The 9572-nt window shown below is 43.5% G+C and overlaps 1 long non-coding RNA gene across 1 annotated transcript in view; it reads left to right on the forward strand.

The window, feature by feature from the left end:
• LOC309562005 overlaps positions 1–8436 on the forward strand; it is a 28854-nt gene extending 20418 nt beyond the window's left edge. Inside the window, exons 2-3 of the long non-coding RNA XR_014225613.1 lie at positions 130–264; positions 8337–8436. This is a non-coding gene — a long non-coding RNA (uncharacterized lncRNA). The remainder of the gene's footprint in view (positions 1–129; positions 265–8336) is intronic.
• The last annotated feature ends 1136 nt before the right edge of the window (positions 8437–9572 follow it).

The following is a 9572-nucleotide window of genomic DNA, read 5'->3' on the forward strand; positions in this document are numbered from 1 at the left end:
TGTTACCCGATAGCCCAAGGAAAGTGTAGGAACTCTTCATCGGAAATTCAGAAAGAGAGCTAGCAGGTCTGCAGACAATCACCTGCCCGATGGTTGGTGCAAATTCTAATCCATACTCTCATTATACAGGCTATCACGTCAATAAGGCCCCGTGTAATTCCATACCAATCTAATTGGATATCATCAGCAAGGTTCACTACACGGAACAAGTCCGGGATTCAAAACATCTGGATGAAAGGAAGGCTTTTTCATGTTCTTATCAAGGTAAATAACGTATGGAGGAACAGCTGTGTTCTGTAATGTTAGCAGATCTGAGGTTCAACGGACACTGAGCACATTACGAGCCGGTGTACGTCAGAGATTTTAATGACATTCAAGGTAAAGAGTTCAGAAGTACGTTAGAATGGAATATAATAAAAATGAAGATTTTTTTTTTTCCTACTTATAGCCGATTTCCTGTCCATAATCCTACAGAACACAGACATGTCACTAAAGCGGAACTCAACTGTATCTTAGCACCACAAATAAAAACACTATTTTATTCATTTTTTATATTCAAGGCAAACTCACTCATCCATAAATGTCTCCATGTTTTATTTTGTTGAAAAATCACTTAGAAAAACAACCCCCTAGCATTTCTAGCTATGGCCATCTTTAGTAGGGGCAGGTGATCCTGGAATCCATCTTCCCTTAGCTCAGGCATGCAAGCAGGAGGGTGTGCTTAGCTGAGAAAGTCTCTCCTCCAGATGTAAGAAAAAAATGACCATGAAGCCTCCTGGGATGTATGACATCATTTTGGCCTAGGTCAGAACCAGGAAGTAAACTAAAGGACTCAAAAAAAAAGTTTAAAAAAAAGTATGTATAATATGCCTTCTTATCCATTTACTTAGGCTAGGAGTATAAAGATTAAACATAGTCAATGCTGATTGAGAGAGAGAAGTTCCGCGTTAACCGCTTGCCGACCAGTCGTCATAGTTTTACTGCGGCAGGTTGGCTCTGTTACGTGAAACAAAACGTACCTGCAGGGCTGGTGATAGACTATTTTGCATCCTAGGCATGACCAGCTACTTGCACCCCCCCCCTGCCAAAAAAAAAAACTGTACACATTGCCCCCCTCCTGTCATAATGCCCCCGCCCCCCCCTTTTAACCCCACTCTCCCCTTCCTGTACACACTGTCCCCCCCTTTCTTGCACACACCGCCCCCCTATAACCCTACACCCACTTCATATACACACTGCCCCCTTTAACCATGCACACCTCTTCATATACAAAATGCCCCCCTCTCCAGAGGTGATATCCACTGGAGATGAGGAGGTGACAGGAGAGGAATGTGGCACCGACCATGGCTGCGCCCTAGGTGGCAGTGCGCCCCAGGCTGCCGCCTAGTTTGCCTAGTGGTAGCACCGGCTCGGCGTACCTGTTTGTCGCTTCATGTAAAAGATAGTGGGGGGTGGCGCGCATGCACTGGTTGGCTAGAGGGGAGCCAATCAGTGGGTCCAGCGGACGCAATGTCCACCGGGCACCCGCGATCACTCCCCATGGAGACAGAACGGCGGTCTGCAGATGTAAACAAAGCAGACCGCTGTTCTGTCAGTGATGAGCACAGGGATCCTGTGTTCCTTCAGTGAGTAAATCCCCCACACAATTAGAAAGCCCCCCTAGGCACAATTTTAACCCTTTAATCGCCCCTGGTGTTAACCCCTTCCCTACCAGTGTCAATTAGTACAGTAACAGTGCATATGTTTAGCACTGATTACTGTAGTAATTTCACTGGTCCCCTCAAAAGTGTCAAAATTGTCAGTTAGGCATCCAATTTGTCCGCCGCAATGTTGCAGTCCCGCTAAAAATCGCTGATCGGCGCCATTACTAGAAAAAAAAAATAAAGGGGAAGAAAGCTGCGCACAAAAAAGATGAAACTAAAGGCTGCTAGTACAAAGTATATCAAACCCAAGAAATATGTAAAGATGGTACAGCGCCACTAAATAGATAGCTAACTAATATGAAGGTGAACAAAAGTCCATAAGTCCATAGGAGGGAGATTTCAGATGTTGGGAATATGACTGTGAATCCCACATCAATATTGCAAGTAGAGTTTCAGGCAGAGATCACATAAACAATAAGGATGTAACCTTACCGGACAGTTGGACCCCCTGTTACGGAAGGTCAAACAGGCATGCGATATCCACCGCCAGGGACAAAACTGCAACGAAACTCCTCTCCTATCGACCACAGACACTCCGGGTAACCATAGACTATTTCGAGCCGCGGCCAATGATTTTATTATGCCTGTGTCAAGCAGCTAAATTGTGAGTTTTTTACCTTTTATTTCAATAAAAGACTTGAATGTACTTCACTATGTGCGCCCCTATTTGTCTTATTGGAGGTCATCCCCTGTGTGCACCTGGGGTCCAGTGAGGTTCGCCGGATCCATAGTCTATGGTTACCCGGAGTGTCTGTGGTCGATAGGAGAGGAGTTTCGTTGCTATCTATTTAGTGGCGCTGTACCATCTTTACATAGAAAAAAAAATACATAAATCTTTCCCTTTTGCGCAAACCAATCAATATACACTTCGGATTTTTGTTACCAAAAATATATAGCAGAATACGTATTGGCTTAAATTAATGAAAAAAATAGATTCTTTAAAGTTTTTTTATTGAGAATGTTTTATAGCAGAAAGTAAAACTTTTTGTTTTTTTGTTTCAGAATTGTCGCTTTTTTTTTTGTTTATAGCGTAAAAAATTAAAATCGCACAGGTGATCAAATACCACCAAAAGAAAGTTCTATCTGAACTTTCTTTTGGTGGTAAAAAGGGAAAAAGGACATCGATTTTATTTAGGTACAGTGTCGCACGACCGCGCATTTGTCCGTTAAAGTATTGCAGTGCCGTAACGCAAAAAAATGTCCTGGTCAATAAGGGTGTAAAACCTTCCGGTCCTTAAGTGGTTAAAGCTGGATTTCAGGCTTATTACAGAGATGAAATATATATAAATATATAAATTTATATTTTTATATTAAAATATAAATATGAAATATATATAGGAACTGTTTACCTGCCAATAGGTTTGTATTTCTACCCATCCAGTCCTAAGATCTATAAAGACCTGCCAATGTGGAAAACTGATATTTTCCTTGCTGCAGTTAGGTTATACAGCTGAGTGTTGTCCTTGTCCCAATCTGTTACAGGGACAGTGACAGGAAAGCAGCAGATTGATGAACTTATCACCATGTCCCTTTGCTCTCGACTTCTGTCAACTTGTAGCACAAGAGCATTTCAGTGCCACTGATTGGCTTCTTGTGCTGCTTCACCTGTTATCTGGTCTGAGCTCTGCTGTACAAGTGATTGCAAGATACTGATTCCAACCTAAAATCAGGTATTTATGCCTATTTGCTTTGAACATACTGTATATACTTGCATTCATTGGTATTATTATCTGCCTGGACGTTGGCTTTTATTTAAACCAGTCATCCGTTTTATACTTTAAAGCAGGGGTGGGGAACCTTTTTTCTGCCAAGGGCCATTTGGGTATTTATAAAATCATTCTGGGGCCGTACAAAATTATCACCTTAAAAAATAGCCTGTTATATTTGGTCAAATATTTAATTAACTCACCCCTAATGTGATGACTGCAACTGCTTCTCTTTGGTGAGGTGTGTGATGTTAGATGGTATTGATGATGTTGCTACTCGCAACAGGTTTTCCAGGTTTGCGTTGGTCAGTCTGGAGTGCAGTCGACATTTTTGTGGTGGTACGTTTTGAAAAGAACTGCTGGCGGGTACTGCTGGTGGGTATAGCTGGCTGGTACTGCTGGTGGGTACAGCTGGCTGGTACTGCTGTGAGTACTGCTGGCTCAGGCTTGTACTGCTGGCTGGTACTACTGTGGGTACTGCTGGCTGGTACTGCTACTGCTGTGGGTACTGCTGGCTCAGGCTGGTCCTGCTGACTTAGGCTGGTACTGTGCTGTAGGTACTGCTGGCTGGTACTGCTGTGGGTACTGCTGGCTCAGGCTGGTACTGATGGCTGGCACTGTGCTGTGGGTACTGCTGGCTGGTACTACTGGCTCAGGCAGGTACTGCTGTGGGTACTGCTGGCTCAGGCTGGTACTGCTGGCTGGTATTGTTGTGGGTACTGCTGGCTCTGGCTAGTACTGTGCTGTAGGTACTGCTGGCTGGTACTGTTGTAGGTACTGCTGGCTGGTACTGTTGTAGGTACTGCTGACTCTGACTGGTACTGCTGTGGGTACTGCTGGCTCTGGCTAGTACTGCTGGTTCTGCTGTGGGTACTGCTGGTTCGGGCTGGTACTGCTGTGTGTACTGCTGGTTCTGGCTGGTACTGCTGTGAGTACTGCTGGCTCTGGCTGGTACTGCTGGTTCTGGCTGGTACTGCTGACTCTGGCTGGAAGAGGTGATGTTTCCTGTATTGGTCACAGGCAGAGTGCATTTGATATCACTCCATCTGTGACTCACTCAGACTGTCATAACGGAGCAGGAACTATACAGGAAGCATCGGCTCCATTCTGACAGATCAGCTGAGAGACACAGACTCAGCTGCATGGGGGGCCGGACCAGATAATTTTGGGGGCCGCATACGGCCCCCAAACCGTAGGTTCCCCACCTCTGCTTTAAAGTCATGCCTTAGAGCAGCTATGCCAAGATATCTGCCATTTTCTTTGTGAAGCCTCTTCTGTGCTCCCTTCTGATCTTGATCTTATTTTCATAGCAGGAGCTCAACTTGTCTAAGGCCGGGTTCACACTGATGTTAAATTGGATGCTGGTTTCCCCATATCCAATTCCTATGACCGGAGACTGTGATCGGCTCTCAATGGAGTCTGCTCACACACCTCCGGGGGGGACACGGAGTGCACTGCCAAAGGGTCCTGTGTATCTTTGGCTCAGTTTCAGGTCCAAATACAGGTGAAATTCGGACCTGATTCGCACCTGAAACAGTGAACGGAACGCACGGGATCCTAGGCACGAACCCATGGCCGCAACAATGTGAACCAAGCCTCATTTGGACTATGTTTCACCTTCCGAGGCCAAACTACCAACTTTTATTATCATCCTAGCCAATAAGGGTGCTTTTACTGGACAAGGATAGCAGGTAGGGATTTTGTACCTATTTCATTATATCACTTTAATATAATTGATTTTTTTCAATGATATATTTTGCTCATAAATTTATTCACTGCATTTTTAGTTGTTTTCATGCCACAATATTTACCATATGATTATTCATGATTGCACTATTAATATTTAGCGTTGCTTCTTATTTCTCTTAATAAAAAAGAATAGAAAATAAAATAATAGAATAGAATAGAAAATAATAAAATAGAATGAATATAACAATATAACTGTTTTCCGGAATTCAAATTTGGAGTGCAATAAATTAGAATTTGTATTGAATAGAAAATAAAATAATAGAATAGAAAATAAAAGAATAGAATAGAAAAGCAACAGAATAGAATTGAATAGAAAGAATATAATCATCTTCCAAATTTCAAATGGAATTTGATTTGAATGCAATTAGAATGGAAGTCAATTTGAAAGATTCAAATCGATTTGAATACACTAAACAAATTCCAAAAACGGATTAAATTAATTTATGTAAATAAGGAATTTAAACAAAACAAAAAAATGTTTTTGTTCTGCACATGTCTAACACGCACAAGGCTCCAGCAGCTCCGCTCATCTCCCTTGTACCCTAATATCACACGACACACTCATGCACCACCTGCACCAGACCTGCCCCCCCCCCGCCGATGTCACCCGAACACACTGTAGCAGGCACCTGAATGGTCTCGGCTGGCTCCAGACGGGAACTGCGCATGCACAGTTTCAAGCCAGGCATCAGAGCCATATTTTTAACTGGCAATCTTTTGCAGTCACTGGTATTTACTGGCAGGAGAAAAGTGCCCATTTTTAACTGGCTGCCAGCAAAAATACTGACGGTTGGCAACACTGGAGACTGGTGATGTATGTGGCATGTTCTACACCCCCATCCTACAATGGGTAATCATTTTGAGAAGATGAGAGTGGAACACTGGTGTCCATTGGTTCTAGGTGTAAAGAGGTTAACTGCCCAGGAACCGAAGAGGGAGAAACTACTTGGATGGCTTGCAGTTTCTAACCTGCCCTCTAGGGGGTGAACTCCCTGTCCCCTTCACCTACACCCACACATTGGGGTTAATTTACTAAAGGCAAATAGACAGTGCACTTTGCAAAGTGCAGTCGCACTCGGCAAATGCAGTTGCTCCAGAGCTTAGTAAATGAGGTAAAGCTTTACTTTGCAAAGAATACCCAATCATGAGCAGGGAAAATTAACCACTTTAAGACCGCTCACAGTAATATTACTGCGGCAAAGTGGCTCGTTATCGTCTGACGACGTAGTACTACGTCGTCAGACACTCCCCCTTCTGGGCGGCGCTTGCGCGCCGCCGGAGGCTCGCTCCCGCTGTTTTCATTCACAGCGGGAGTCGGGCCAGGGGAGGAGCAGCAGCGATCGCTGCTGCTCTTACCCGATCGTCGGGGATCGAGTCTGGAGATCCGCCCGCTGTGTGTAAACACAGCGGGCGGATCTCCATAGTGACAGGGAGTGACAGATCGGACTGTTCAGCATAGCTGGACATCCGATCTGTCCATGAATCACTCAGTCACCTCCCCCCCTACAAGTCAGTAAGCACCAGGCATACATTAACCCCTCCCTCTCCAATAAAATTAACCCCTTCCCTGCCAGTGTCATTTTTACAGTAACAGTGCATATATATAGCACTGATTACTGCAGTAATGTCACTGGTACCCCCAAAAGTGTCAAAAATGTCAGTCAAGGGTCCGATCTGTCCGCCGCAATGTCGCAGTCCCGCAAGAAAAATCGCAGATCGCCGCCATTACGCGTTAAAAAAAAACCCACCAAAAATGACAGAAATCTTTCCCTATGTTAGTAAACGCAATAACTTTTGCGCAAACCAATCAAAATACGCTTATTGCGATTTTTTTTACCAAACATAGGTAGCAGAAAACAAATTGGCCAAAAATTTTTTAAAAAATTGGTTTTTACATCTTTTTTGGGGGGAATTTCATATAAAAAAATGTTAAAAATATTGTTATTTTTTCAAAATAAACGCTCTTTTTTTGTTTATAGCGCAAAAAGTAAAAATCGCACAGGTGATCAAATACCACCAAAAGAAAACTCTGTTTGTGGGAAAAAAAGGACGTAAATTTCGTTTGGGTACAGCGTCGCACGACCGCGCAATTGTCAGTTGAAGTCGCACAGCGCCGAATCGCAAAAAGTGGCCTGGACGGAAGACAGCAAAATCCTCCGGTGGTAAAGTGGTTAAAGAAAAATAAAAAATACATTTTTGCTTGCACATGATTGGATGATGGAAGTCAGCAGAGCCTCTGTCATTCACAAGCACCGAAGCAACTGGTCTTGCTGAGTGCAACTGCAGTTTGCAAAGTGTCCGGTCTTTTTGCCTTTAGTAAATCAACCCCATGGAGTGTTAGCTCTCACTGATTGACGCTGTCATTGGTAAACACAGAGCGGGCAGAGGAAGTCATCTACTACTAAGTTCCTCTGACAGGCTTTGCGTTAGATGTCACCTGTCTGAGTCGTACAATGTAGATAACTTCCTCTGCCTGCTTTGTGTTTACCCAGTCTGTGTCAGTTTAACTACAGAGGCGCCCACTGTTCCTTATGCTTGGTGACCCATCCAGCCCTCAGCCAGACCCCCACTTGGCCTGGGTTCCATTGCAATGCCTTGGACTGCTATGGCAATAGTTCTGCCACTACATAAAAATCTGACACATAAAAACCCAACCAAATTAACCAAAACTAAAAACAAAAAGATAGGGCTTTAGATACATTTCAAGGGAGTAAAACTGTGACCACACTTGGTTAAGCCAGACATGCCAAGTGGCACTTCTACTGATTGGCAGTATGCAATATTAGCTTTGCAGAGATTGGAGGAGGGGTTGAGTAAGAGATATATTTTTTCTTCTTTTATAAAAGTGTATTTATTCAATACTGAAAAAAATGTTTTAGTGAATTAGAGAACTTCTACTCTGTATAAACTTATTTGGTACAAGATGGAGGTTTTTTTTATTATTTTAAATTGTATCCATTCAGGATAGTGTCACCCACATGTGCATTGTATTTAAGCCTTCAGAGAACATAAATGCAAACGTTCCAAACAGGTCAAAATTTCATAAATAAAGACCTAATTTTGTTTTACTTAAACAAATCTTTCCTTTGGAATTTTGGAACCATTTGCAGTTAATATCACATGCAGTTTCATGCTAAATAGGCCGTATGTAATAAAATATCCCTACTTTTATTTCTAGTTCTGGAACTAAACAACTGCTTAACCACTTCTTGACCAGACCAAAAGAGTTTCCTCTGATCAGGGCTGCATTCATTCAAGAGATGAATAATGAAAAAAGGAACATAGAAAAAAGATAAAACTTTTTCCCATGGCCAACTAATCTTGTCCTAAAGCGGAGTTCCACCCAAAAGTGGAACTTCCACTTTAAGTAGTCCTAACCCCCTGACATGCCACATTTGGCATGTCATTTTTTTTTGGGGGGGGAGCGGGTACCTAGTTTTGACATGTACCCGCTCCCACTTCCGCTCGGAGCGCCACGGTGCCCTGAGCGGAAGTTCTTCTCTCCCCTTCCCTCCCTGCAATCTTCTGGGACACGTCAGAGGTCCCAGAAGATTGGCGGCCAATCAAGATGCACAGCGCAACTCACGCATGCGCAGTGCGTACCCGGCTGTGAAGCCGCAAACTGTCACAGCTGGGTGCCCACAGCAGTGATGCTGGCGCCACCGAGACTAGAGGGAGAGGATCGAGGCTTCGGGCGGCCGCATCGCTGGACCGGGGGACACGTGAGTGTGTGTTTATTAAAAGTCAGCAGCTACACTTTTTGTAGCTGCTGACTTTTAATAAACACAGAAAAGGCTGGAACTCCGCTTTAACTTTTTGCCTGGGAGAATGAAAAAAGAAATCTGTTTGACTGCTGCCCCACTTGTGTCAGTTCCATTGGATCTTCAGCCCTGAGGAAAAACTCTTATGAAAATATTTAAACTTGAATTGAATTCACTACAGAACAAAGTACCTGTAGAACCAAATCCCATTCTGATCGGTGGCCCCATTGCAGATTAATAGCACCTCTTTATTTATATCAATATTGGGTGTAGCTACACCCCAGTGTAAAGCCCAATTTATGGGCTTCTCCACTTAAGGACCAGACCTTTTTCTGACATTTGTTGTTTAAAAGTAAAAATCTGTATTTTTTGCTAAAAAATGACATAGAACTTCAACATGTTTGCATTTCATTTATAAATGAAGGTCCCAGAGTCTGGAGGAAGAGTGGAGAGGCACAGAATACAAGTTGCATGAGGTCCAGTGTGAAGTTTCCACAGTCAGTGATGATTTGGGGAGCCATGTCATTTGCTGGTGTTGGTCCACTGTGTTTTATCAAGTCCAAAGTCAGCGCAGTCCTCTACCAGGAAATTCTAGAGCATTTCATGCTTTCCTCTGCTGACCAGCTTTATGGAGATGCTGATTTCATTTTCCA

This window comes from Pelophylax lessonae (genome assembly GCF_965119305.1).
Source record: "Pelophylax lessonae genome assembly, chromosome: 8".
NCBI lineage: Eukaryota > Metazoa > Chordata > Amphibia > Anura > Ranidae > Pelophylax > Pelophylax lessonae.